This window comes from Alexandromys fortis, unplaced genomic scaffold (assembly GCF_014885135.2).
Source record: "Alexandromys fortis isolate MF-2015 unplaced genomic scaffold, M_Fortis_MF-2015_v1.1 scaffold_28, whole genome shotgun sequence".
NCBI lineage: Eukaryota > Metazoa > Chordata > Mammalia > Rodentia > Cricetidae > Alexandromys > Alexandromys fortis.
In genome coordinates, this window is record NW_026067901.1 from 10639189 (window position 1) to 10666434 (window position 27246).

Sequence of the window (27246 nt, forward strand, 5' to 3'; positions counted from 1 at the left end):
CACCCCTACAGTGGCAGCCTCAACATGACCTTGTATCTGTCCCCATCTACTCTAAATATTGATGTCCACCAATTCAGGGCCCCAACCCTGGAAACTGCTGGAACTGCTGAGGCACCAAGATTCAGAGTGAACTCCGTGTCAGTATCTGCCGAGTGGCTCAGCATCCAACACAGAGAGGAAGCTTTTTCCACTAGTGTCTCCACACCCATCCTTCAGCCCAGATGCTGTGGAACTTAGGTTTGCAGAACCCGGGTCTTTTGGAGAGAATTTGAGACTGGGTTTGTGTCCCCTCAGCCTCCTTATGCTGTCCACAGTGCATACACAGTGCTGACCCCCTTCTCCCCAGGAAAGAGTCTCACTGTGGTGAGACCTGGATCATAGGGGGTCAGGAAGTGGCTGAGCATACCACAGATCCCTGGGGCTGATCCTGATTGTGCTGAGTTCTTGGATTCGAAAATATCCACATTCTCCCCAGGACTCGCTGTGTCCCAGCTGTGGGAAGGCAGCTTTCCTGACGAGCCAGGTGTTCCCACCACCATAGGGATTAATAACCACAAATTAAACTTTTGTTCAGCTGGGTGTCTGCTATTCCAAACCCCTTTCATCGCTCTTTGTTTCAATTCCTCTACCAACTGCCCCTGCCGCTGAGGGTAATGGGGGCTGGCAAAACCACAGATGGGAACTGTTGGCGGCAGGGTGAGATCCGGACTCCCTCGTCTGGGCCCCCTGTTAAGCTGTGGCTTATATATGCTCAGTAGAGGGAAACCTGGGTGAGCATCAGTTTCACATACCCCAAGGCCCCGACTTTGTGGATGAGAGGCAAAGGAGAGCTAAACTGAATCAAGAAGGGAGGGCTTGGACCCTTCCCTTGCTGGAAAGCAAAAAGAGTGAGGGTTACAGACAAAATTAGCAGCTGTATTGTAAAATCATTCATTTATGAGGCTGGATGGACCTTTTGAAGTAGAGGATGGTCAGTTAAAGTATTTGCTATGAAACTGTACATACATGTATGCACGTGAATACACGCATGAGTTCGCCTGTGTGCTCACATGCGTGCGTGCACACGTGAGCACACACACTTACTTGTTTTGATTTTGGATCCCTGAGTTTGTTGCTTGTTCGTTACTTCAAAAAACTATGTTGCTATTTTGGATAGAGAGCCCTGTGGACTAGAGTTAGCATTCAGGGTGATGGAAGCCCCTGCGCTTGGGAATCAAGACTGAAGCCATTTGCAGTGCTCTGAGCTGGAGACTGTGAGTCTAATACACCGAAGCCCACTAGGACCAGACTGCTTGGATGGTCCCTGCTCTCTGGGGATGGCTTTGAAACAGCTTCCACAACTCCTTAGCCTTAGCTTGCAGAGGAGCTTGTAACATATTGGAGTCCCTGAGTAAAAAAAGAGGTTACAACCTTTTAGCTTGGGTCCTGCTATGATGGCTGGGTGCCAGAGCCAGGCCCCTGGGGAAACAGGGAAGTCATAGACTGTGTGATATGACCCAGCACATTTGTGAAGGCACAACCCATGGAGGACCTGAAGTCAAAAATAGGCTTTCTCCAGCCTTCTACCCAGGATCCTCGAGGGTTCTGATCATAAGCCAGGAGCTAGGTTCAGCCTGTAGTCCCAGCCAGTTCTGTTGGCTGTAGAGGGACGCTCAGTCTCTGGGCCTGGATTTAATAGCTGCTTCTTCCACTCACTGGTAAGGCTTTGTGGAAGGTTATGCCTGGTTCTGTGGCCTGAACGCAACTGAAAGCCTCCATCTCTTCCTCCTAGCCTGACCCAACTCTCAGCAGATGGGCAGTGTGAGTGTCCCTTATAAGATGTCATTTTTTGTAACATGAAAACTCAAAATGAAGCCCAGAGATGCACACTTAAGGACCCCCGTCACCTTGAGACATCAACAGGGACGCAGGCATTCCAGAATATTCTCTCAGCCACTCTGTCATTTCTGCACTTCTATAGCTGCTGGGGAAAAGTGGCTATTCCTGTGTCTACTCTGCCTTCTGACATCTACCATGGGCTGGACCGTGCACCCATATATTCACATTAAATTCCCAACCCATTGTGTTTACCTGCTGTGGAAATGGGTTCTTATGGAAGGCGGCTGAATTAAAGTGAGGTCTTGGGGTGGTCCTCATCCCACATGCTTGGTGTCCTTTTGGAGGAGAAACTAGCCACACAGACATGTGCAGAGAGCACCAGTAGTGTGACGGCACAGCTAGGAGATGCCTTCTACAAGTCAGGATGTCTAGGATGGAGCCCATCATGCGGATGCCTTGATCTTCAACGTTAGCCGCCATGCTGTGAGAGGCTCCATCTGTTTATGCTATAAGCCTGGAACTTCAGCATGGCAACTTGAGTGGTCCAGCGCATCCTCGTGGTTGGGCAGCATCCTGTACCAGGGAAAATGAGGTGCACACAGGTACCAGGGTAGGGGATTGAGCAGGCAAGTCCAGGACACTGGCTTTTCAGTGTTGACACTTAGAATTCATAGCTGTATCTGGAAGGCAGCCCTGCACCTGCTCAGCCTTCCTAGGGCTATCTGAATGTCCCTTATTTGTTCACACCCCTCGGGCTTTTTCTGCTTCTCTCCACACCTGCTCTTTGGAGCTCTAGAGGCTTGGGCAGCCACATGCTGGTAACACTATATCTTAATCAGGTGCTGTGGGTAGGGTAAGTCCAAAGTTTATTCTTCGGTGCTTCTTCCTCCCCTAAGGAAACTTTTAATGAGGAAAAAAAATATAACAAAGCAAAAAACCTGATGTTGACTATAGAAATCAGATAAAAAGGGAAGGCATCACCAGGGCTTATTGCTACTCAGTAAAAAGTTCAAAAATAGATAAATATTATACATTCCATCAGAAACTTAAAATTAATTACCATTTTAGTTTCTTTGGAGTCGTCAACGGATTTGATTACTATTCTCAATTATAGACCTAGCAAATTATTCCCCCTTCCCCAAAGCACAAGTGACATTTCTAATTGCTGATCTAAGAATCGGCTTCCTAAAATAGCCAAAGAAGACAAAAATAAGCATGGTGGGTAATGAGAATCCATCACCCACTGCTGGGCATAGCTCTCAGACCCTGGTGGGCAGAGACAAGGGATTGATTGGCCCTGGGTCTTCTCAAGTCCTTTACTCTGGATATATGTTGGACTTGGCCATTTCCTTGACCTTAAGGACTTTCCTCCTGGCTCCCAAGAGGATGTGTGGTTAGAAAGTTGTATCTCTGAGCTCATGGCCCTCTCTTCTTCCTGCCATGGTCCCCACTGAGGTCTTAGGTTTGGAAAGTGCCTGGCTCAGATAGGTGCTCCAGCGGAGGTCAACTTCAGCCCTAGTTGGTGAGTACAACAGCCTCCCCACACCACCTTCTCAGCCCCAGGGCTGCTTTCCTACCAGAGAATCCTCCTGGACCTGTTCAGGAAACTTTCACTGTCCTGTGAAGGGCAGCTTTCCAACGCCCTGTCTGCATCCTGCCCTCTTCATCCCGTATTCTTTTGCCTGACTTGATGTATAGTACAGTCCTCTCAATCCCTGGTACAGGAAGTCCTCAAATAGAGGCAAGGAGGTGCAGCGGGAGGGTACCGTTGCCTTCAGCTGACTTAGCTGGTGAGTACCGGCCTTCATAGACCAACTCTGTGAAATGGGCTAACAGTGGGAAGATCTTCTTCATGCTGAATACTAAGAGACCAAATGAGAAGCCTCCAGGTTTATCCGTAAGCTCCTTTTGGATGCAGAACTTGGAAGCATTCATCCATTACACAATCGTGTGCGTATATACCACTGTGCATGGAGGCGTGGCCACATCTTGAAGTCTCAGCATCTCAGTGTCTGCTCCTAGGACAAGCCTCATCTTTCTCACATGTACCACATGTCATCTGCTCTTTTAGTGAACTCTTGCCTGGACTCTGGAGCCTTCCTTACTTAGCACAACATTTGACTTTTTAAAATCCTGGTAGTTCTGGCTCCATACAAATCTTGCCGCATTTTCTTTCAAGGAGCCTGGGCATGTCTCATTATCTACTTTCTCTTTTCATTCCCTGTGGAGGTTTTAGCACCTTAGGTAATTGGCAATGCACACTGGCCAAAACTCCCACCCCAAAGAGTATCTCCTCCTGTCCTTTTGAGATCAGGGCTCAGCAAAGCCATTCAACTCCCAGCCCAGCCCAGCCCCCAAGGTAGAACCCCCTTCTTTCTGTCTCTCTCTAATTAAGTTTGATTTATTTTATTTTTATTTTATTTATTTTATGTGTGCTTTCTCCACATGTATTTGTGGATACCATGTGCATGCCTGGTGCCCAATGGAGGTGAGCAGAAGACATTAGGTCCCTTGGAACTGCAGTCGCAAATAGTTGTGAATCACCATGAGGGTTCCAGAAACCAAATACAAGTTTTCTGCCAGAGCAGTGAGTGCTCTTAACTACTGATCCATCTCTCCAGTCCTTCAACCTTTTTCTTAGCTCTCTGGAGAACACAGTCCTCCGTGCTCCAGTGAGCTGGGCATCAAATGCCACCCTTCTCATGCCCAATTCCCCCAGCAATGACTGTCGGCTCTCTGTTGTTTTCCATCCTCTGGTATTGATGGAGACCCTGGCCAGTGATAACCAAGTGTCCAAATGGTTCTCATGAGTCAGTCTATCAGGCACTTATTTTTCTTGTATTGTTTCAGATTATGCAGCATTTATTATATATATTGTATTATATATTAATATATTAGCATATTATAGCTAATATGACTCAGTTTCTCTTCTTATTGCAGCCCAGACTGATCCCATCTGCCCTCACCTCCGGCAGTCTCACAAGCCAGGGAAAGGGAGCAATTCTTGTTTACGAGTTATCCAATTCCAGAATCTCAGATGTATAACTTTTCTGATTACTGTATTTTCCTGTATTGGGCCATTATTAAGGTCTCTTGTCTTCATGCTGAATCGTAAGCTTCCCTTTCTAAGTACTAAAGCTGGATTCAGGGGCTATCTTCTGACACTTCCACCTCCCTTTCTCCCTCTTTACTCCCCAAGTTCTTACAGGACACAGAAGTTTTGATCTCGGGAAGGGCTCTTTGACAGTCTAATTTTGATTCTCTTTCCCTTCGTTCTGCTAGCTGGAAGAAAAGGCAAGTCAACTCTCTCATTCTTCCTATCCTCTCCCACCTTTATACTAAATAAAAGGCTAGTGAGGAGGATAGAATCCACCCACCCACCCACTGTAACCCCCCCCCACACCTCCGCCTTTACAGGAGCAAGCTCCTTTTGAGAAACAGCTGAGCCTCAGTTGCCTGTCTTGTCACCCACAGCAAAGGCCACACAACTTCTGTCACAGCCTGCTTCCATCTGATCCGTGTTTGCTACTTTCAGAGACCACGATATGCTCTCTACTTGTCTGCAGTGTGTCCATGTACTTGTAAGGCAGATCTCATTCTTCAGAGGGGCATGCCCCATCACACCACGTAGAGAAAGATGCCCACTCTGGGGTTTCACCACTTGCCCTCGGGATGCTCTGCCCTTAGAAGCCTTGGCCTTGATTGCACATCTTATGGCCCATCGTGAGGAGCCCACAACTGCTGCTTCAGCCCCCAGTGGGTGGGTGTGAGTATCTCAAGTGCTCACTCTCCTCCTCTGTACCGTGGATATTGGCCCAAGCAGGGGTAGCTTTCTTGGACCTCACAGTACTTGCATGTTGCTCTGTTGGTTGATATAGAATACCATCTCCAGGGTCAGGCTTGGTGCATATGAGGATTCCAGGGTAAGGACATCTCCTAGGAAGATGGCTGGCTCTACAAGAAGCATGAAGTCCCCATCATAGCTGATAGCAGAGTCCCAGATAAGACAAGTGGGCAGGATGGCATCTGATTTTACTGCTTAGCCTGGGTCAGCCGTTTCATTAACAGTTCGAATTCTTCTTAATTATCTCTGTAGCTCTGACTCACATCTGATGAGAGATATTCATGATCACCCATAAATCTGAATGCTTATTTAAGAAAAACACTCCGCAGTGTAAATTTATGACGGGCTGCGTAAGTTTCTCTAAACCAGACTTAAAACTGCAGGGACTCAGGATCGCTCCATCTTCTGAGAGGAACTCAGAGCCCCAGACCTCCGGCTTGGGACTCACCTGTCGACTGACACTCTCTTGTCAAAAGCCATGAGGACTTTTTGGAAAAACTGACATCCAGGCCACTGTAGGTCATCATCTTTCCAACCAGCACACTTGGGCAGGGTAAGAAAAGACCCTAGTTCTCCCCAATGTCCAGGGGGGACTTTCAGAGTTGTCATGTTCCAGGGATGAATCAAATAGAGAAGAGAGGCAAGGTCTGTGTTTTCTGATGATGTGTAGGAAGTTGGCTCTAGATAGCTTTAAGAGTCAACACGATCTCCCCTACACCTCCTGCCCCACCAGGGCTCCCCAAAGCTTCTATTCTTCATATCCATGACTTACCTTCATACCATGACTTATTGTGTGGTCCAGGCCTGGATGTGGACGGGTACAAGAAGAATATCAGTGCAGAAACACTGGCTGGGGATCACCGAACACCCACAGGAGAGCGTGGATAGTACATAACTGCATGCAGAACTGAGATAGAGACCATGACTGTGTGATGTGTCAACACCGTCAGGGCCACCAGCTAATCCATACTCTGGAGCTGGCCACCGGCTCAACCACGTTCCCATCGCATTGAGCCAACCTTTGTTAGCTATGGCGTGTTGATTTATTCATATTTATTTATTTTATGATGCATGAATTGTTGATCGCCTAATCAGAGCTTACAGTCAGTCCTCCATGAGCTCCCAGTCATTATTTTTTTTAGTCACTTTGAGGGTCTGGTGATAACTGGGCAGCTAAACAATACTCGCCGTCGCTCTTCTACCTGTGCCCATGGTTGGGAAAGGAAAGAGTGCTGCAGTTTGGGCAGACTGGATGCCGGGCTATCTGCTCCAGTGAGCTCCAGCACATGATAGGATGCTTATAGCCCTCCTTGCAGAGCAACCATGCTGGGGAAGAACCCTGGACTCAAGATAACTTTTCTCGTGTCCCCATGTCTGGTCTGATAGAGACCAGGGCTTAGTGTGGGCACATGGGACCCGGGGAAGTTGTATACACAAATCCAGTGGCTCCCAAATGTCCCCCAGATCTGGCCTTAATGGGCACCAAAGTGTCTGGACTGAGCCTGTAGGGTGTGAAGGACTGTGATTCACTCCCTTCCTCTGGGCACAGCCAGGCTTCAGCTGATCCATGGTCTCTGATGCATTAATGATAATGTCACCAAGACATGGTGAGTTTGCCTCTGAAGCAGGGCTGGGTCATTTTTCATTAAATAACATAATTTGTTGCATTGGTATGCAAGGACAAATGGCAATGCCGAGCTGAACGCCTAGAAAAAAAAATAGTAATACAGTGTTGTTATTCATGAGCTGACACCACGCTCCCAGAATATTCCTCATTTTGACTTAAATGTATCTTCTGCCCACTCAAAGCAAATGCAATTTTCCTTTTTATGACCGCCAGTTATTTACATGGAAGAAGTTTAAATAAGGCTGGAGCTACCGACAACTGTAGCTTCCACCACACCTGAAAGGGACCCCTTGCCTCATATCACTCCAGAGGTCCCGAGAGCGTGGTTGGCTAGGTCTGCTCTCTTCCCTCAGCAGAGAACTCTGACATGAAGCCCTCTTTTTCTCCTTCTCTCCCCTCTAACACCCTTCCTCTCTCTCTCTCTCTCTCTCTCTCTCTCTTTCTCTCTCTCTCTCTCTCTCTCTCTCTCTCTCTCTCTCTCTCTCTCTTGTTTCTTGTTCTCAGTATCGTAAGGCCAACAGTTTCTCCTGGAGATGTTGAGAACTGGGGTTTATGGTGGCACAGAAACAGGGTGGAGAGTTGGGTATTCCTTCCTCACCCCCAGAACTGGGCATACCCAGGCTGCAAGGAGGCAGCGCCTTGAGCAGTGCAATGCAAATCCCTGTCCTAGGAGGCTGGGAGCTTTCATGGGGTGTGGGAACTTTAAGGCCTAGACCAGCCCTGCCCTGAGTGCTTACTCTGAGACTCTCATACAGAGGTGGGGATGTGAGCCCTCACACTACCCATTCTATGCCTCTACCAGAAAATCCTCAGGGCACAGGAACTCAGCCAAGTTCTGTCCCTTCCTTATAAGACAGAATGATCCTTGCATGGGACCCTGGGCAATGGGCAAATTTAGAAGAAAGGGAGGCGGGGTAAGGAGCATGGTTAAGTGATTACACATGTGGAACCCTGAAGGTAATGTTGCTTGTTGTCTTTCTCTATGGTCTTGTTGGAGTAGGCATGACTTTGTTGGAGGAAGTGCGTCACTGGGAAACAGGGGTGAGCTTTGATGTTTTAAAAGTCCTTGTCAGGTGCAGGCTCTCTCTCTGCCTATGGCTCAGGGTGTAGCTCTCAGCAGAAGCTGTCAGCTCCAGTGCCTACCTGCATGTTGTATGGCCTCCACTATCATTAATAATGGACTAAACCTCAGGTACTCTAATCACGTCCCCCAATTAAATGCTTTCCTTTATAAGAGTTGCCTTGGACATGGTGTCTCTTCACAGCAATAGAACAGTGACTAAGACTCACATAAAAGACTTTAGTCTGGGGTAGTGTCTTCAAGATACAGACAAGGGAAGACCTGCCAGGGTCAACCACATCCACCAAGGATGCATTGGGAGTGTGCCAGGAAGGTGACCAGGACCGTGGTTTTCGGCTGGGATTTGTGGCAAGTCTTTGGTCCTCATTGATTACAGGGATGCAGCTAGCATGTGGCAGAGTCACACTCCACAAGTTGTAGAGTCCTGAGGGGACAATGGTGGGTGAATAAGGAGCTGCAGAGGAGAGCCCATGACCACAGCACAGAAAAGAAATGGTCTCGTGCTCAGGAAAAGTCTGTATCCAGGAGGGATGTGTGACCTCCCAGTACCTTGGGGAAGGTGGGCAGAACAGTCAAGGAGCCAGGGCTGCTGGCTGGGGAGTCTGCGCAGCTGGCTTCACTGAGAGCTTTGTGTGTATCCTCAGAGGCGGTGAGGATACATTAGCCTCAGGACCCCTTTAAAATGCCGTGGAAAAGAGACAGCAGGAGCTGTGTCTGAACATCACAAAGCAGCGGGGGGATGAGACTCCAGGTAAATTGTGTCTGCTTTACTCTTAAAAGGCACTTTCCGAGGCATGCGTGATGAATTTAGGTGATTCCCTGGATTATTCTAATAAAGCTCCAGCTCGGAGATCCGGGCCGAAGATGTCAGGTTTGTGATCAGCTTGATGGCTCATTTGTTCTTCAGGAGACCTTAAACTTCGTAAGATCAAGTTATCTTGCATTAATGCAAAGATAAAAGACAGAGAAGAGAAAATTTTACCATGTTATAAAAATGGGAAACACAGAGGATGTCAATCTATCGCCCAAAAGGCAAATGCTTGATGCTTTTCAAGTGATTCTCCTCTCCCTTATTACCAGGACTGAAAAGGTGCCGGCTGTGGGATTTCAGGCAGGCAGACAGACAGACAGGTAACACTGTGGGATTCTGGCAAGTATTTCTAAGTTTAGTTTAAGACTCTGGATTCGTGAAGAAGCGAGGGGATCAAGAAGCCATGAGTTAACATCCGTGCTGAGGGAGAAATAACTCAATAAGGAGACAGCTGGGAGTCTGCGTAGCTGGACCAGTCCAGAATGGATGTCTCCTCCTGACCCAGGCTTGAAGCAGCTGCCTGTGGCTTCATGACATTCTACCCACCCAGTTTAGGGTTTGAGTGTTTCATACCCCAGCTCCTCATTGCTTTTGTGACCCTCTGAAGCGGTTCTTGGATATTCCTCTACCTTGTGCCAATATGACTCTTTTACCAAGGCTCTGGGCTTCCCAGTCTGTCTACCTTATGTGATGCTCTTGAGGTGACCCAAAGTCACGTAGATTGTTTTCTTTGTCTCTCAGATAAATAGCCCAAGGATCTGGCTCCCAGGATTCAGAGTGCAACTGTACTGGAAAATCTGGCTTCTATGGAGATCAGTGATCTAAATATGAGGTTGTGGAGGCAGAGGAAGGATCCTCAAACACTTAAGACGAAAGTCCTTATGAAAGGGGGTGGTAGGATACAGGCCCACAGTGAGGACACGGGAGTGAAGTGGGAAGAAGACATCCACAAACCAGGAGGAGAGGACCAGGAAGAACCCATTCTGGGATGCTTTGGTCTTCCAGCCTCCTGGACCCAGAGAGGTTAGGTATGTTGTTGAAACTGCTCTGCTGTCAATTGCTGTTAAAACCACCTAGTCTGCGGTACTTTGGTCTGAAACCAGAGAGAATTTGCTTCCACTCAGTTCTGCAAGAGAACAAACCTGAGCCAGACAAACCCCTGTCTGTGTGAGATGGCAGAGTGACATCTCTTGTATACTGCAGGTTTCAGTATCAGGAGATTCTTGTGAGGTCAAGGGTGAGGGGCACCTGGTCAGGGGCAAGCATCTGGATCAGGGGTAAGCATCTGGATTGGGGGTAAGCATCTGGATCAGGGGTAAGTCTCTGGATCAGGGGTAAGAATCTGGATAAGGGGCAAGCATCTGGATCAGGGGGCAAGCATCTGAATTGGGGGCAAGTGTCTGCATCAGGAGCAAGGACAAGTGTCATGTTGCTGATGAGCTCTCAGTTGGGGGAAGCTGAGAGGAATCAGCACATGGAAAATAGCAGGAGCAGGAGTGTCTTAAGACCAAGCCCACAGTGTGACGGACGGGATGCCCACACCCATGTCTCTATGTCCTTCCTGGTAGCAGGTGTAGCCTCTTCCATAACAAGGGTGGACTCAGAAGCTGGCAGGCCCTGGAAGAAGGGGCTCATGGCAGGGCCCTCTAAGTATGTGACTCTGAGATGGTGGTTCTTGGCAGAAAATACTGAGGCTGAGAACTGGGTATTCACCACTGGCCGCCGCTGATGCTACAAACAAGGTTCTCCTACAAGTAGCCAAGACCAACTGAGCTTGGAGACCCTCTGCATTTGAGATCCATTCTCTCCATGTCCTTTCTCTAGAGTTTAATTCTAGTGTCCTGTTCAGTGACCTAGATGGCATCGAAAATGAACGTGCCTCCTTAAGACCCACCTCGCCTATGCGATGACAGCACCCAAGAGCCAGTGTCTCCAGGTCTCCTCTTGGCTTCTGTGAAGGTACAATGCAAACCACCTTCTGTATGGCACAAGCTGCACAGGTGGGGGAATCTGCCCAGCCCTGCCCACACAGCTGAGCGATGGCGGCGTGATGGGCGGTGGGACACAGAGGGCTCTGTCTGGCACACCACATGCCAGCATCCTGTTTTTTCTATTTGGCTCCATTCATCTCTTTTCCCCTGGCTTAGCCTCTGGGTTCCCTTCTTGGCTCCTCTTTTCTCTAGGCTTCTGCCTCCCCACCCCCATTTCTCTTTTGCATCCTTATTTCATCTTCTCCCAGACCTTCCCTTTCAAATTTAGGAATATCTTGCTGCCATTGTGAGGCAGATGTAGATCTTCCAAGACCAATTCCTCTCCTTTACATGCGCAAGAAGATTGAAAGAATCAGTGAATTGCAGGGAGCACTGAATAGCCACATCCTCATCACTGTGCCAGCCAAAGACCAGAGGAATCCAAGCTGCTGTTAATCTCTTGGTGTCCCCCTCTAGCCCTACCCTCTTTCCTTCATCCTGGGCCGAGCTTGCTGCCGGGCACACCCTTACCTCTCTTTAGTGTGACCACACCCATGTCTATGTACTAACAGTGGCAAACGCTCCACTCGACATGCCTGAGATGAGGATGCTGACATTCTCAGACCTCTAAACTTTTGACTTGGTGTTTTCTTCTCTCAGCATCCTGTGCCTGGGTCCTCATACTCCAAGGTTCCTGGTGTGGGTAGGAGTGAGAAGCTCAGAGAAGGTGTTGATGGATGCTCATCTTGGGTGAGGAATAGGCAAGTGTGTTTTCGGAACCTCTTCTCTGACCAGGGCAAATATGGGTGTATTCTGGTTCCTAGATATGGGGAGGGTCACACCTCTGCTTAGATGGTGTCCAGTCCCCTGTGTAAGGGATATGGGTGCTCATCTATATTCTTCTCTTTGATGTCAACATAATACCTAAAATGCATAATGTAATAATATAAAATATCATAATATAATATAATGCATATTATAATACATAATAAGAGTGAAAAACCCCGCTTCTGCAGTGAAGGCCCCTTATACGATACAGTGGATACAAATGTGCAATACAATCCCTGTTATATTTGGAAGTAAAGTTTAGAAGCCATTGCTCCCGGCAGGGAGAGGCTGACTATCCAGAGACATTTACATCCAGAAAACCAGAGCAAGTCTTCCTGGACCTGCCTTGTACCCACACAAGGTAGCAAACCTAGAAAGAACCCCAAGGAGTTCTTAGTGGCTGTGGAGAAGTTGTGACGGCTCCTGCCAGCCTCACTTCTTCCTCACAGCACCTCGAGGTGGGATCTGCATGTCTCGCCCTGTGAATACAGCCTGGCCAGAGCCAGGGTGCAGTTCTACTGGGTCCTAAGAACCAGCTGTGGATTCCCAGAATTGTTCCAGAAATTCCAAGCAAGTGCCAAATGCCTCCAGGTAGGCAAGAGCCATGGAGGCTTCAGGAAAGGATTAAGACATGAAGACAGAGTCCGAAGACTCCAAGTCTCCAGGACTATCGGAAGGTGGAAGAGGACCAAGAGCTATTTCTAGTATCAGAACGCCTCTAACTGCATGCTATTGTGTTTTTAGTAAAGGAACCATGTGTCGGAGGGATGCAGGTTGTGAACTAATTCATTAGCAAAATCTCTTGCTCAGATGAAGCCATCTGATCCTGGCCACCCAGCCCATTCCTGGTCATCCATCTTGGTAATATGGGTCAAGGGCCAGCACAATGGATGTAGCAATGAACTTGACTGTCCAGTTCCCTGTCTATCCTACCGCTCCCTGGGCATCAAATTATGGGCTTGAAGTGAACCTTTTCCCTTTAGTCGGAAGGCTCCCGGCGTCTTTTATTTTATTTTGGGGCAAAATTGGATGAGAAAAAGCTCTCTGTGTAAGACAGTCACTTCTGAAAGAAAAGGCAAATGGAATTATCCCTGCGGGGCTGGGGCTCCTTTCACATAGGAAGAAATAAAATTTTCACAGAGATTTTCCTCTCAGAGACTGGCATGCTGAGGAAGCAGAACCCTAACTTCATTCAGTCAACTCCTCATGGTGCCTCAGCCACTCTGCCCTAGGCTCTTGATGTAGTCTGGTGGTGTGCACGTGAGTGTAATATGTGCAAATCTGAGAACAAATGTGTGGATGCACATCTGTGTGCATGCCTGAGTGTGTACACAGGCCTGTTCACGTGTACAGGGTCAGGAAGGTGGGTGAGGGTGTTTACTTGGGATGTCCATGAATTTGGGGCAGTAGAAGGAAGTGGTGGCCATATCTCTTCTTCTTTTTCTTCTTCTTCTTCTTCTTCTTCTTCTTCTTCTTCTTCTTCTTCTTCTTCTTCTTCTTCTTCTTCTTCTTCTTCTTCTTCTTCTAGTTAAGAGACAATGGAAGAGATGCGGAGGAGTAAAATGCATACAGAAAAGTTAAGGAAAATGGGAGGAAAGGTCTCTGGATCTGCACATAGTCTCCCACATGTTAGGTGCAGACCCTGATTCTCAGGGACCGCTATACCGGCATTTGATCTTGCGACCAATTCCAGGCGGAATGTGTCCCCAAGATGCACTCTGGCTTATGGCTGGCACTCCAGAGCTGGAGGAGCTTGTCTCCAGGGAATGCATTCATGCAGCATGTTGCTGGTCACAGAGATCAGAGAGGAGCATTTGCTGGCTCTGAATCATGGAAGGGGTGGACACAGGCCCAAGGGTTTCACAGTTCTGTTCCTGCCTCCTTCCAGGGACTGGATCACAGCCTTTGTGTCTCAGGACTGTGAGAACTTCTGTTCCAGATAGCTATGACCTCTTGAACTGGGTGGACAGCTGAGTCCAGATACACAGAAACTGTATGTCTTAGTAGGCCTTTTACCTTACAGAAGTCCTGTGCTGTGTCCTGCCTTGCAACTGTCTGACTGGCTTACCAACTTCCATCTTTACTCCTGGGGTCCCAGTCTCTGCTTAGCCTTTGGGCTCCGCAGGGCAACCCCATTTCCAAGTCACGGTTTGTCTTCCTCATCTAATTGAGGAGCCCCCCTGAACCTCCAACTGGAGCCTTCAACTGCTGGACACTGGAGGCTCTTGTAGCTTATGCATCCAGTACTTCTGCTAATCTTGCTCCTTGGTGTCCTCTACTCTATGGGTTCTTTGCCCACTATGCCCACTATTCTATAACACACGTGACCATAGTATGATCTGCCACGATCTTAGGGGTTCAGGTGAGCCTTTCCACACTTTGGGAGCTTGTGTTCCAGCCACTGGAGCAGGTAGGATTGTACCGAACAGGGGAGAAGATTGTTCAGAGCATCCTCTTGCTCCATCCTCGGATGCTCCTCGTCACGAGGGATGTTATTTTTGTTGAGGACATCTGCAGAACACATCTGTTAATTTTCGGTATTTGTTTATCCACAGTAAAAATCTGAATTAGTAACTGTTTCGCACTGCAGCTCACAAATAAACATGGAAAAGGCAACACAACAGAAAACCTAAGAAGAGGCTCAGCGAGGCTCTGGGCAGCCTCTAAAAAGACGGAAGAGGTGGGGAGGAGCTTCCTGGACAAGCCTGAGTCCCTCCACTAGCTGGGTTGGATGGGCATGCGAACATGGAGTCCTTTCTCAATACCTGGATCCCTCTCCTGTAGTGTAGGGTGAGCACCCCCAGAATGGGGGTGGGATAGGGATGATGGGGGGTGACCTCAGTACACTTGAACAGCTAGCTGGTTGTCAGCTGTTCTCTAGCCGGGAGCTTTCTTTTCCCAACAATTTGCTCCCTCACAGCCCATCCAGGTCAACAAGGTCAGTGTCTTGCTTTGTGGGTCTTTGATTCCTGGGGGAAACATTTCACTCCAACTGTGTCACAGCTCCATTCCTGAAGGAGAAAGTCCAGGGGCGGGGTATCCTCCAGCACAGCCACCATCCTCTAGCCCAGATGGTTCCCTTGCTGTCTCAGCATATCATTCTAGAAATGAGGAAACTGAGGCTGGAGGAGAAGATTTGATCATCTTCAGTGTGATACACAGAGAAAACTCACACACACACACTACATACAAACACACACTACATACAAACACACACTACATACACACACACTACATACACACACACTACATACACACACACTACATACAAACACACACTATACACACACACTACATACAAACACACACTACATACAAACACACACTACATACATACACTACATACACACACACACTACATACACACACATATGCATAAATGCACATATTGCCAAAGAGAGAGAAAGGTACTAAACATTGCTGTTGGTCACAGATTAAGAATTGCTTGGTGGCGGCTGTCTCATGGGAGGAGACTATGGGTTTGTCAAGCATCCTGTAGGGCACAGTAGCCCATACGTGTCACAGTCCCCAAATGAGACCGAAGCCTTCTCCATCCTAATGGGAGGACATGCCATTGGGGGGGGGCTGTGGCTTTTGGGGGGTGTTGTCACCATCAACAAGTGGCAATCCTCTCTTCACAAACCTGGGTGGTGGCAGCTGAGCAATAAAAGAATCTCTCTCAATAAAGAATTACACATCTTCAGAGTTTAATTACAAGCAGCCCTGTCATTCGGAGATTAATGGTGAATGGTTTTCCCCCCTCTTTCTTTCTTTTTTTAACTTCAGATGCAGCTGAAGGAAGCTGTCACCATTCTTCTCTAGGATACGGAGACAAGCACTCCATGGTGGTGAGGGGTGGAGGGGACAAGGGAGTCATATCTCAGCTGCTGAGCAGGAGAGGAAGGTGACAGGGGTGTTCAGAGGCACAGATGTCCTCTGGGTCCTCGGACAGTGAGAGAGAGCCTCAGGCATGGAAGCCCCACCTGCCTGTTCCCCAGTAGGACAACCTTGAAGTGAGAGAGGACATCAGCATTTCATACATACACTGACCACTCTGGGTATGAGGTCATCTAATTCTTCTGGTGGCCCTGAGAACACTTATCACTGCCCACATCACTCAGCAGCTCCTAGGGGATGTGTCTCTCTCCCTGGGCTGGGCTGTGACCACGCTATTGGTCCTTTCTTCTATGCTGATGTAGTCATATTCTGATCTTAGGGGAGATGCCTTGCCTTCTGCAGTTTCAAGGCAAAGGTCCTCAGTGCCTTAGGAGATCTTTCACAATGCCTGGAGCCCATCAAATCCTCCACAGCAGGAGATGTGCAAACACAGACTTTCACATGGCACCCTCAGCATCCCAGAAGAAGGGTACAGGATGAGGGGACCAGGTATCAGGCCTAGGATCTAACAGGGACCTCCACAGTGTGCCTCTGATCTGATCTGAACTGTGGGGGCAAGGCACATGTCACTTAGCACCTGGGAATATGCTTGGAGTTGATGTTATTAAGTATCAAATGAGCATAAGACTTACACATGAATGTTCACAGCAGCATGATTAAGAGTAGCCAGAGCGGAAACTATTAAAAGAGCAGAAACTGTGCGAAAGTTTATACTGATAATGAATTGACAGAGGACGGCACACTCATGCACAGGCCTAAGAAAGAATGACTTATGAACACATTAAAAGAGCCTATGAGAATAGCAGTGATTTGAAAGAAGCTGGTGTAAAAGAATACACACTGTATGGTTTCAGCTATAAGAGATGTTCAAAACAGACCAATCCACAGAGGTATGGGGGAGTGGGAGCAGCTGTATGGGATTCCAACACTTTCTCAAGTGACAAGATGCTATGAAATTAAGACTGGTTAATGGCTTGGTCCTGGGGCTGCAGTCTCTGCCAGCCAGTTGTCTGGGGAGACCTGCCCTGGCAATGATTCCATCAGGGCTCTGAACTTCAGTTCTCAGACAACACACTATTTGTGTGTGTGTGTGTTTAATGGCAGCCGTTGAATTACCAGATTGTAATATTATATCTGGCCCCTGCAGAGATCGCATTATCCACTCCATAAACAAATAGCACGGACTCATTAAGTTATTAATATCGTACAGAGCCACAATCACCCTGTTTACATCTTAGAGCAGATTTATGAATAATACAACGATTAATCACCCCAGAATGGGCGGGCTCTGAGGAGGGAGGTCACTGTGGGTCTTCCCACCCTGAGCAGGAAACCTGAGTTCTAGCCAGCCTCCTACCCTAGCTTTCTGCCCTAGCTCCCAGATACTCAGTAGCCTATACAAGTATCTTTTGCTGCCTGCGGAATGGCTGGTGGTGTGGATTCAGCACTCAGCCATGCTCTTGATGTTACACTTGCACAAGCCTCTGAGGGAGAAGGGTGTGGGTCTCAGATGAGTGCATGCCTGGCTTGCTTATCAATCTGTGAAGCCTGGTGAGCGTGCCAAGCAAGTCAATCCAAAGTAATGATGCAAATGACCTAAAAATCCTGTTTTTTCTGGGTGGTTCCCATCTCTAGGTGGTTTCTGTTAAAATCAGTTCCTGTTCCATGTTCTTCCCTGTTATTGCTCCAGGTGTGCCCTGCCCTGGGCGAGGGAGTGTAGGGTTTGAGTGTGGAAGAGATTCTAGCATCACTAGCCAGCCTAGGTGTGCACTGTGGTAAGCAGAGGAGAAGAAAACAATTAGACTCAGGATAGATCTAACTTATGAAGGAATAGTCTTTTCTTGTTTCTTTTAATTCTTTAGCTTCTGCAAATGTCCTTTTCACTATGACAATGTGGTTAACAGTCCCTGTTCTGGTTTTGACAGTGTTGAGCTCCCTCAGTTTCTCTTATCTATTATTTCCTTTCTTGTTCAGTCATCTATCTATCTATCATCTATCTATCATCTATCTATCATCTATCCATCCACTATCCATCTACTATCATCTATCTATCTATCTATCTATCTATCTATCTATCTATCTATCTATCTATCTATCTCTATCATCTATCTATCTATCTATCTATCTATCTATCTATCTATCTCTATCATCTATCTATCTATCTATCTATCTATCTATCTATCTATCTATCTATCTATCATCTATCTATCTATCTCTTTCATCTACCTATTGTTTATTTTCTATCATTACCTATTTTTCTTCTTTAGCAGCATTTTGGATTGAACCCAAGATCCTGTACTTGCTGAACAGGCCACATCTATTCAGACCGATCTCTATTTATGATAGGTTAATCCTTTTGTTTGGTGCAAGTTTGTGACCAAACTTTTCCTCTTCCCCCTTCTTCCGTCCCACCCCCTCCAGTCCCTGCCATTCTCCACCTGCGTGTCAGTTTTCCTAAGGAAAAGCCAGATGCCGGGCCTGCTCGTTTTCATTGGAAAACAGTTCGGCTCCAGGGCCACACCTCCTCTCCTTAGCCGCCCTGTGCAAGCCGCCCCCGAAGCCCTGATGCCTGTCTCTGGCTTATGCTCACACTCTGCAGAGTCTTTGGAAAACTCTGGATGTCTCATGAACATCTTTGATGCCACTGTGCTGAATGGCAGCTGGCCCTGAGTCACAACATAGACCGTGTAGATCGCTGGGTGTAGACATATACGTGGCAGTGTGGACATGCGGTAGGGTCATGAACATGGTCCTGTCTCCCTGCCTTCACTTGAGCTTCGCCCGAAGAGGATCTTCAGAGATCAAAGGACAAAACAGAAGGGTGCCTGTGGTCGGAGCCCTCCCCACACGAGGGGGAGGGGCACAAACAGGGAGGGAGCCTGGAGCCTGAGGCTCTCCCGGGATGCTTTCCCAGCTTCTTGCCCCTCACTGGGGCATCAGAGAGGGCGCTCATGGATCACTGTGATGACTCAGAGAGCCAATTTAATTACAAAAACCTGATCCGAGGCCTTAATTAAATTTTTAAAAATGTAGTCTGTTCTTTCTGGGAGCAACAGGGGTCGTTTTTCCACCCCACTTCCTGCATGAATTAGCTCATCTGCCGAGCGAGCTCCCGGGGAGCCATTGGAAATGCAGATCACCAGCTCCAATGTCCCCCTTGGCTCTAACAAGTCCTCATTATCTGGAAATCTCCGCACCCCTGACTGGCGCCTTAACACGCACACCTTTGATAGGCGCCCACGAATCGGGGAGTATGGGAGCCCAGGAAACCTCTGCTATTTGTCAATTTAATCTCCTAAAACCAACAGCCTGAATCTCTGTCAACAGCCATTAGGCAGGATCATATTGTGTTTCCTTTCTATAAATTCCACTCATTACCTGGCACGGCGGATCTCTGGGCCATTCCTCCTGTTTGCCTTTCTCCGCTCAGCCACTTCTCTTCCTGGGAACGCGCTGGCTGGGAGCAGCGACTCATGGGATCATGTCTCCTTGGAACCTCTTACAAATTCTGCTGGGAAAGTAGAGACCTCAGGGAGTAGGAGACCCTGGGTGGGAGGTGGGGGCCCTCAGCCCTCCCAGCCATCCCCTCACTCACCCTTCCTCTCAGGGTCTCATGTGGGGGGGGGTCTGGTTTCCTTTTCCACACTTCCAAGCACTTGCCAGTGTTCCTTGGCGAGTCTTGTGGCCAGAGGTTGTGAGTGGGATGGGCCACAGGGCATTGGAATTAGAGTCTGACCCTCAAAGCATTCAGACACAGTTTCTTCTATTCTGCCATGAGAAACAAGATTGGCTTTGCTAGCCAGGCCTGGGCAGCATGGGAATGTGGTGCTCCAGCCATTCTTGACTCTCTACAGGAGCTGGTTGCATCCACCATTCCCTTCACAACGTAGCAGCAGGGTTCATGGTCTCCAGCACCAAGAGATGCCAGTGAACCTCCCTTTACTGAAGTATTCAGACAGGCCAGCAGCTTGCCAGGCCAGGAAGGAGTGTCGATGTGAGCCTTGGAGTTTAGTCTGCTTTCCTTGTTCCTACAGGATGGCTGTGGGGGCTTCGTGTAGCCTGCAGTCCTGGGCCAGCAATGAATTGGACCACAATGTTAGAGTTGACATTTGGGGCAAATGCGGGACAAAACACCTGCTGGGGACATGATGCGTGACTGGTCACATCCATCAATGTACACTGGCACAACAGGGATTGCTTCTACAACCACAAGAGAGACATCTGGCTCCTTGGGGTCCATGCATATGGTGGGGTTGAGATGGTGGGGTTGAGTGACAGAGCATGGATACAGATAGAGCTGAGAGTCACCTCAGACAGTCATAGGTGCAGCATCATGGTCTCCAGGTGCATATATACCTAAAACATACCACACAGAGGCATGCACATACATCACACACAGTCATAAAAATGCAAGCACATACATGTCCATGCCACACACACATGCATAGGCACATGCACACAATTACTCACAGACCTGCAGATGTGTGCATACACCATACAAAGACATAGATGCATACTCCACATACATACAACATGCATACACACAGACACACACAGATAAGCACAGCTACATAACACATGAAGGTATATACATGTCCACATAGTCACACGCAGAAATATATATATATATACACATACATTCACATAAGAAACTTAGTCATGAACACGTCACATGGTCACGCATATGCACACATGTGCACACTCACATTGATGATTTAGACATGTATGAACACGTACAAGCCCACTAGTTTCAGCCTTTTAAGAGTCAGTGTGAATCTTACTTTTTTGGGGAAGCCAACAATGAAATGACCAACTGGAAACAAGAGTGGGAGTCACCTGGAGCCCATGAAAGAAGCTGTGCATGTCACCGAGCCCAGCACCTCATCCTGTGCATACCGCCACAGAGAAAGGCCATGTTTCTTACCCAGACAAAAAACAGAACCAAAGAGAGGCCCAAGGTCTCGGGGGAAAAACCATCTTCTGTCTTCCAAGTTTCCTGCATTCCTGACACCCTTGTGTGGTCCCAAACTCAGCTGTCCAAGGTCAGCAGGTGACTCCTAGGGACCCTGGAGTCCATTGTATCCATGCTGCACTCAGTAACAACCAACGAAGAATGAGGTTAATGGGTGCCAGTCTGGCCCTGACACCCCAGTAAGTCCACATTTTCCTATACAGAGTAAGGAGCTGTCGTCAGAATTCATGTGACTTGGACCATGGGCCTAGGAGGGTGATAGCTAGCCCTGGGGCCAGTACTGTTCATTTTGCAGTTCAGAGCTGTGGCCTCAGGATTGTGAGACTGTGAACCTCATTACGTCAGAGGGTTTGTGGGACATGGTCATTGTGCCTGGGAGACTTGGTGGTGACTGAGCCACACTGTCCCACAGTCAGAATCTCCACTCCAAGACAGAATCACTGCAGCTGTTCACTGTCTCTCCCAAGGGCACTGGCTTGGTGCTTTGTCAGCTCTGTGGTCATGTGAGTCTGTGCCTGTAAACAGAATTACCTTCCTACCGCAATCCTTACCCCCACCCCCTTCTGTGGATTACCATGGAGGTTCCCGGTGCAGGAATTCAGAGAATGGCCACCCAGTGTTAAGACCTCCTTGGGCTTCAGTTCCATCACAGACCTTCCATTCTCCACACCCAGAGAAGACAGGCAAAACTGAACATATGGCTTCTTGACTTTCACGTCAGATTCTGCATTCTCGTTGGAGAAGGAAGCCTTGCTGGGTCACCGAGCCCCATGACCTGTAGGAATCCAAATCCAGGAATCAGCAGTCACTCCCTGCCCATTTCTTTGCTAGGATCCTGGGTCTAGGTGATGACCAAACTCTCGTATTGCATGCACCTGTCACCCCTGCAGTCCCTTCCCTTAGAGATCCAAGAGCAGATGCAGACATCAGCAATTTTATTTCTCCAGCAATGCTGCTCCCAAATCCCCAGAGTTTGGTCTGCATGAACCCTGTGCTCTAACGGAAGGAGGTTGGCTTTCTCTGCCCATGAAACCTGTTTCAAGAGCCATTACTTTGCTCACAGATTTATAGACATCCATAATACGCCAGCAGATCCTCTTGTCTGTAGCTCCACTGACTCGCTCCCGGGGCTCTTGGGATGAAAAAGTTACCCCTGAGGATCTCGTAGGGAGAGAATGAAGTAATGAGCTGGAGACCACAGGGTGTCTTCATATATGCTTCTTCTGGGTGCTGACAGGCCCAGGATTAGTGGGAGTCTTGGAAGAGGTTTATCCTTCCTGGTCCTGGGTACCAGCATCTTTTGCCTTCCTGCAGCCTTCCGATTGAGAGGGTGCATGGCATCATGGCCAAGGCCATAGGACCTTAGCAGCCTCTACCTGGATCCCTACTCCTTCATTTGATCACTGTGCCTTAGTTTCCAACCCTAGCACAAGCCCATAGGTTGTGCTGGAGTGGAGGGTCATGATGCACTCAGAGCTTTGAGATGTATTTTGTTGTATGTGTTTGTGCGTGCACTCGTGAAGGCCAGGACAAAACATCGGACTCTTGGAGAAGTAGTTATAGGCTGTTGTGAGCTACCGGACATGGATGCTGGGAACCAAGCTTGAATCCTTTGGAAGAACAGCCATGAGTTTTCCCAACTGCTAAATCATTTGCCTAGCCCCAGGGCTTTGGGCTGCTCTTGGATGTTACCACACATTTAATCCATCAAAACTTCGGGGTCTAGGTGGTGTTCAGTTGGGTTGTCAGCACCAGAGTGTCAACATAGCTTAGACACTGAGTCCCCCTCATGGCCCTATTCTGTACAGAGATTCCTCAGTCTCCCCTGAATCCCCAGATAGACAGCAGAGTGGCAGATGGTATCTTAGGGTTACTATTGTGTGGTGAAACACCATGACCAAAAGCAATTTGGGGAGAACACGATTTACCTCACCCACAGTTCCATATAACTTCATCACAAAAGCAGTGCGGGTGCTTGGTCCTCAATTAGTGGTGTCGTGTTGGCAATATTAAAAGCTACGCCTTGCTAGAGGAAATACGTCAGTTAGGGGTGAGCTTTGAGAGAATAAGGCCTCTCCCAATTTCTAGTTTGCTTTCTCTGTTTACTCTATGTGGTTCAAGAGGTGAATCCCCAGCTTCCTGATTCTTCCATCCCTGCCATAATGGACCCTAACCCTCTGGAACCGTATGCCCAAACAAAGACTTTCTTTCATCATGGTGCTTTGTCAGAGCATCAGAAAGTAACCAATATGCAAGGGCTCCTTTTCCAACCTCACCTTTCGATCTTGGGTCAAACTTTAGAAAATAAAACTGATATTCTCTTCAAGCTAACTAACTCCAGGAAACCCTTCTGCTTTCCCTGGGGAAAAAGTTAAAAAGACCCTTATTCATCAAGAAGACACTCACAGAGCACAGAGGCTTCCTCCAAGTCTAGCTTGGCAAACCCATGAGGTTATTAGGTTTATGGGAGCATGGGGGTCTCATGGGTAGAAGGAGTCCCCTGGGTGGCCCACATGGGTTTCCATACTACCCAGAGTCCAACCTGGATAGGGAAAGTGCAGAGCTGTAGGCCATGCTCATGAGAGATGGCCTTTATACTTTGTATGTGTGCCCAATGGACCACCATTTCAACAAGTTCATCCGTGGTGCTGGTTCTCAAGAAGGGTAAGGAACTGAGGGTGAACAGGGCTGGTTCAGGGCTCAGGTTCACTCAGGGTTCAGGAAGCCACATTATAGCCTGAGCAAAAAAAAAAAAAAAAAAACTGAAGAGAGGCAGAGTGGGAGGGTGGAGCACGGCTTCCTCTGGTGCCCTTCCTACTATGTGCTCTTCCTACTATGTGTTCTTTCTACTGGCTGAGAATTCCTACTATGGCACCCAGAGAAGCTGTCGGATTGTCAGCTCCAAACCTTCTTACACTCCCACTCTCCAGAAAGCCCAATTGTAGTGATATTTTGTTTGCGATAAAACAAATAAAGCTTGCCTGAAGATCAGAGTGCAGAAATAAGCCAGTATTTGCCATAGAAGCCAGGCAGTGGTGGCACACACCTTTAATCTCAAGACTTGGGAGACAGAGGCAGATAGACCTCTGTTAGTTCAAGCCCACCCTGGGCTGCATGAAATCGATCCAGTCTAAAAGAGAAAGAGAGTTCACACAAAGGTGATCCCAGCACTTGGGGTCACACACCTTTAATCCCAGCACTAGGGAGGTGGAGGCAGGAGTGATATGGCTGGGTGGAGAGAGGAATATAAGACAGGAGGAGACAGGAGCTCAGATGCAGTCTGAGGCAGCAGCCTGAACAACAGGCAGTCTGAGGATGTTGCAGTCTGAGGACAGGATCGCCCTGTTGGTCTGAGTATTGTGTAAGAACTCTAGTGACACCGCTCTGCTTTCACCCCTATATCTGACTCCAGGTTTTTATTATTAAGACCAATTAGAATTTGTGCTATAACCTACCTGACCCATCAATGCCAGCAGGCCTGTTACCTCTCTGCTATCTCTGTGCCTACTCATTGCACTCCACTCCCAGACCCCGCTCCAGCCCTGTTCTGCGGCTGTCAGGACCCCACCTGCCTGCACTCTCACCCCCTTCTGCTCTTGTTCAGATGGTAACGTCTTCAGTGGTCACTGTCCTATGTATGACTGCCCACCTGACCTTGAGGCCTCCCCGCTCACCCTGCTCAGCTCTCCTTCCTAGCGTGTGTTTCCACAGCACAGTCATGCTCTGTGCTGTAGTTTGAGTGTTTCTATCAGAACTCTACCTGAAACTGAACCCTCACTGGGAGGAACTAATAAAACCCTGGGGTCTGAAGGTGGGGGGTTGGGAGGTGATTACGTTTGAATGAGGCTGCAGGAGTGGGATCATGATCTAGTTGGAATGTGGCTTCAGAAGTGGAAAATATTTGAATCGGGATGCTCAGCGCCCCCTCCTGTGACCCATTTGTCTCCCCCTAAGTCTATAGACAGCTGCCCCAGCCAAAAGGAACTCACCAGGCATGGCTGTCTGTGGGCTAGATTGTTTTTGTTGTATTTGCTTATTTTTTATTTTATTTATTTATTTGTCAACTTGCTATGATCTAGAGCAATCTGGGAAGAGGGAAAAACCTTAACTAAGAAAATGCCTCCATCAGATCAGCTTGTAGGAAAGTCTGTGGGGCATTTTCTTGGCTAATTGATATTGTAGGACTCAACCTACCGCGAGCAGTGCCCCCCCCCCCCCCCCCCCCCCCCCCAAGCAGCCCTGAGTTGTATGAGAAAGCAGGCTGAGCAAACCATGGGGAGCGAGCTGGTGAGCAGCACCCCTCCATGGCTTCTGCTTCAGTTCTGCCTCCGGGTTTCTGCCTTGCGCTCCTGCCCTGACTTCCCACAATGATGGGTTATAACCTGTAAGCTAAGATAAACCCTTTCCTTTCTGAGTTGCTTTTGGTTAGGGTCTTTTATCATAGCAACTGGAAGCAAACTAGGGCACCACCCAAGCTGACATTTTTAGTCTTCACAGCTACGAGGTCTATTAACCTTTTCTTCCAGCCAGCCTTTGGCTACAGAGCAAAACTCTAGAGTGTGCAGGCTGATTTTGGCTCCTGGCTCTGAATGCTCAATTTCAACTTTTCAACTTTCCATGGCTCCAGAGTTTTTTTTTTTTTCCACAGGGTGACAGAGGCACATGTCAGAGTAAAAGGTCACATCTCCAGCCAGAGCAGGAGAGAGGCTCCTCCTCTCTTCGAGGCATACACCCCAAGGACCAAGGCCTCCCTTTAGATCCTACCTCCTAGCAGGAGGCTAAAACCTGTGACCCATGGGCTTCATGTGGCCGTGTGGAGCTGAGGGTGACTATGAACCTCGTAAACTATAACCTAGACAGCAAAGTCGTCACACAAGAATTTTGCTATCCACAGCAATGTGCTGTAAAACCAAAAGATTGTCCATAGGCTAGGGCAATAGATCAGTAAAATGCTTGCCTTGAAAGCATGAAGATGAGTTAGATCCATGTACTAAATAATCCCAGCATTGGAGAGGTAGAGAATTGAGGACACCTGGGACTTGTTGGCCAGCCCGAATAACTTGCTCAAGGAATTCCTGACCAATGAGAGACCCTGACTCAAAATACCAAGGTGGACAGTGACTAGAGAATGGAGCTCAAAGTTGTCTTCTAGCTTCTGTCCCCGTGCGCATGGGTTTGGAAAGGCTGGGCACACCTGTAAGGATCTACTACTTCCCAAAGTGCTCCCTCGGGGGTGCTTGCAGTACCGTGCCTTTGGGAGGCCTTCACCGTCAATCACACTTCCTTTTAAACATTTTTGTTTATTTATTTTTTATGTATTTGAGCATTTTACCTACCTGTATGTATGTGGGCAGTGCTCACAAAGGTAAGAAAAGGGCATCAGAGCCTCTAGAATTAGAGCTGCAGATGGTTGGGAGCCACCACGTGGATGCTGGGAATTGGACCAGCTCTTTTGTAAGAGCAACAGGTACTCTTAACCATGGAGCTATCTCTTCAGCTCCAAATAACATTTCTTTTCCTTCCACACTTTTCATCATTGATCCTCTCTGACAGGCACAGAATATGGACAGAATGTCAGATACTTCCCAGAATGATCATCTCCTCCCACGGTGGCTGCTCACCAGCATGGGTAGGGTCTGGGGTCTCTTGGCTTCTTGCAACTCTTCACACCCAGAAATGGGCCTACCATATCACATCCACATGGAGAGGTTCAGGAAAGCTTGCTGAGGCAGAGGCTCCAGAGGGAAGGCCCAAGCAGTACACGCAGACAGGCCCGAGGTCTCATAATACACCCTGCGTATCTGGTCAGCACACACCAGCTTCAGGGCAATGCATTGGAACTCTTGGGTTCTGTTGCACAAGGATGCTTCAAGGGTCATATGCCTTTGTCTCCACACACAGATCCCTGCCAAGCAGTGATGCTTGGGTGTCATGTGTCTCGGTCTCCACACAGTCAGATCCCTTCCCTCCACTTCATAAATCCAGCAAACAGCAGAATTTCTGAAAGTGTCTAAAGTAGAAATAAGACTCCCTCCAGACAGAGCTGTGCAGTAAAAAATAAAGTTCCCTCTACTCTGGCCTTTTATGAGAGCAGTTGGAGGCCTGGCTGCAATCTATTCCAAATCGCAGCCTTTACTCCTAAATCACTTCCACACTTGAGACCGACGCCGGTGATATTATTCCAGCACTCTTTCCAACGAGATGCAAAATATGGGATAATCATTATTCTAACGTCACCTGGGGCCTCTTGGTCAAGTAAAGATATTTCAGACGCTGCGCTTCCAAGTCAGGGATGGCTACAAAATATTTAGAGAACTCCACCAAAGAATCGCCAGGCCATGAATCAACAGCTGCACACCGAGAGCCTTTTCATCCTAGACAGGGCTGGAAACTCAGAG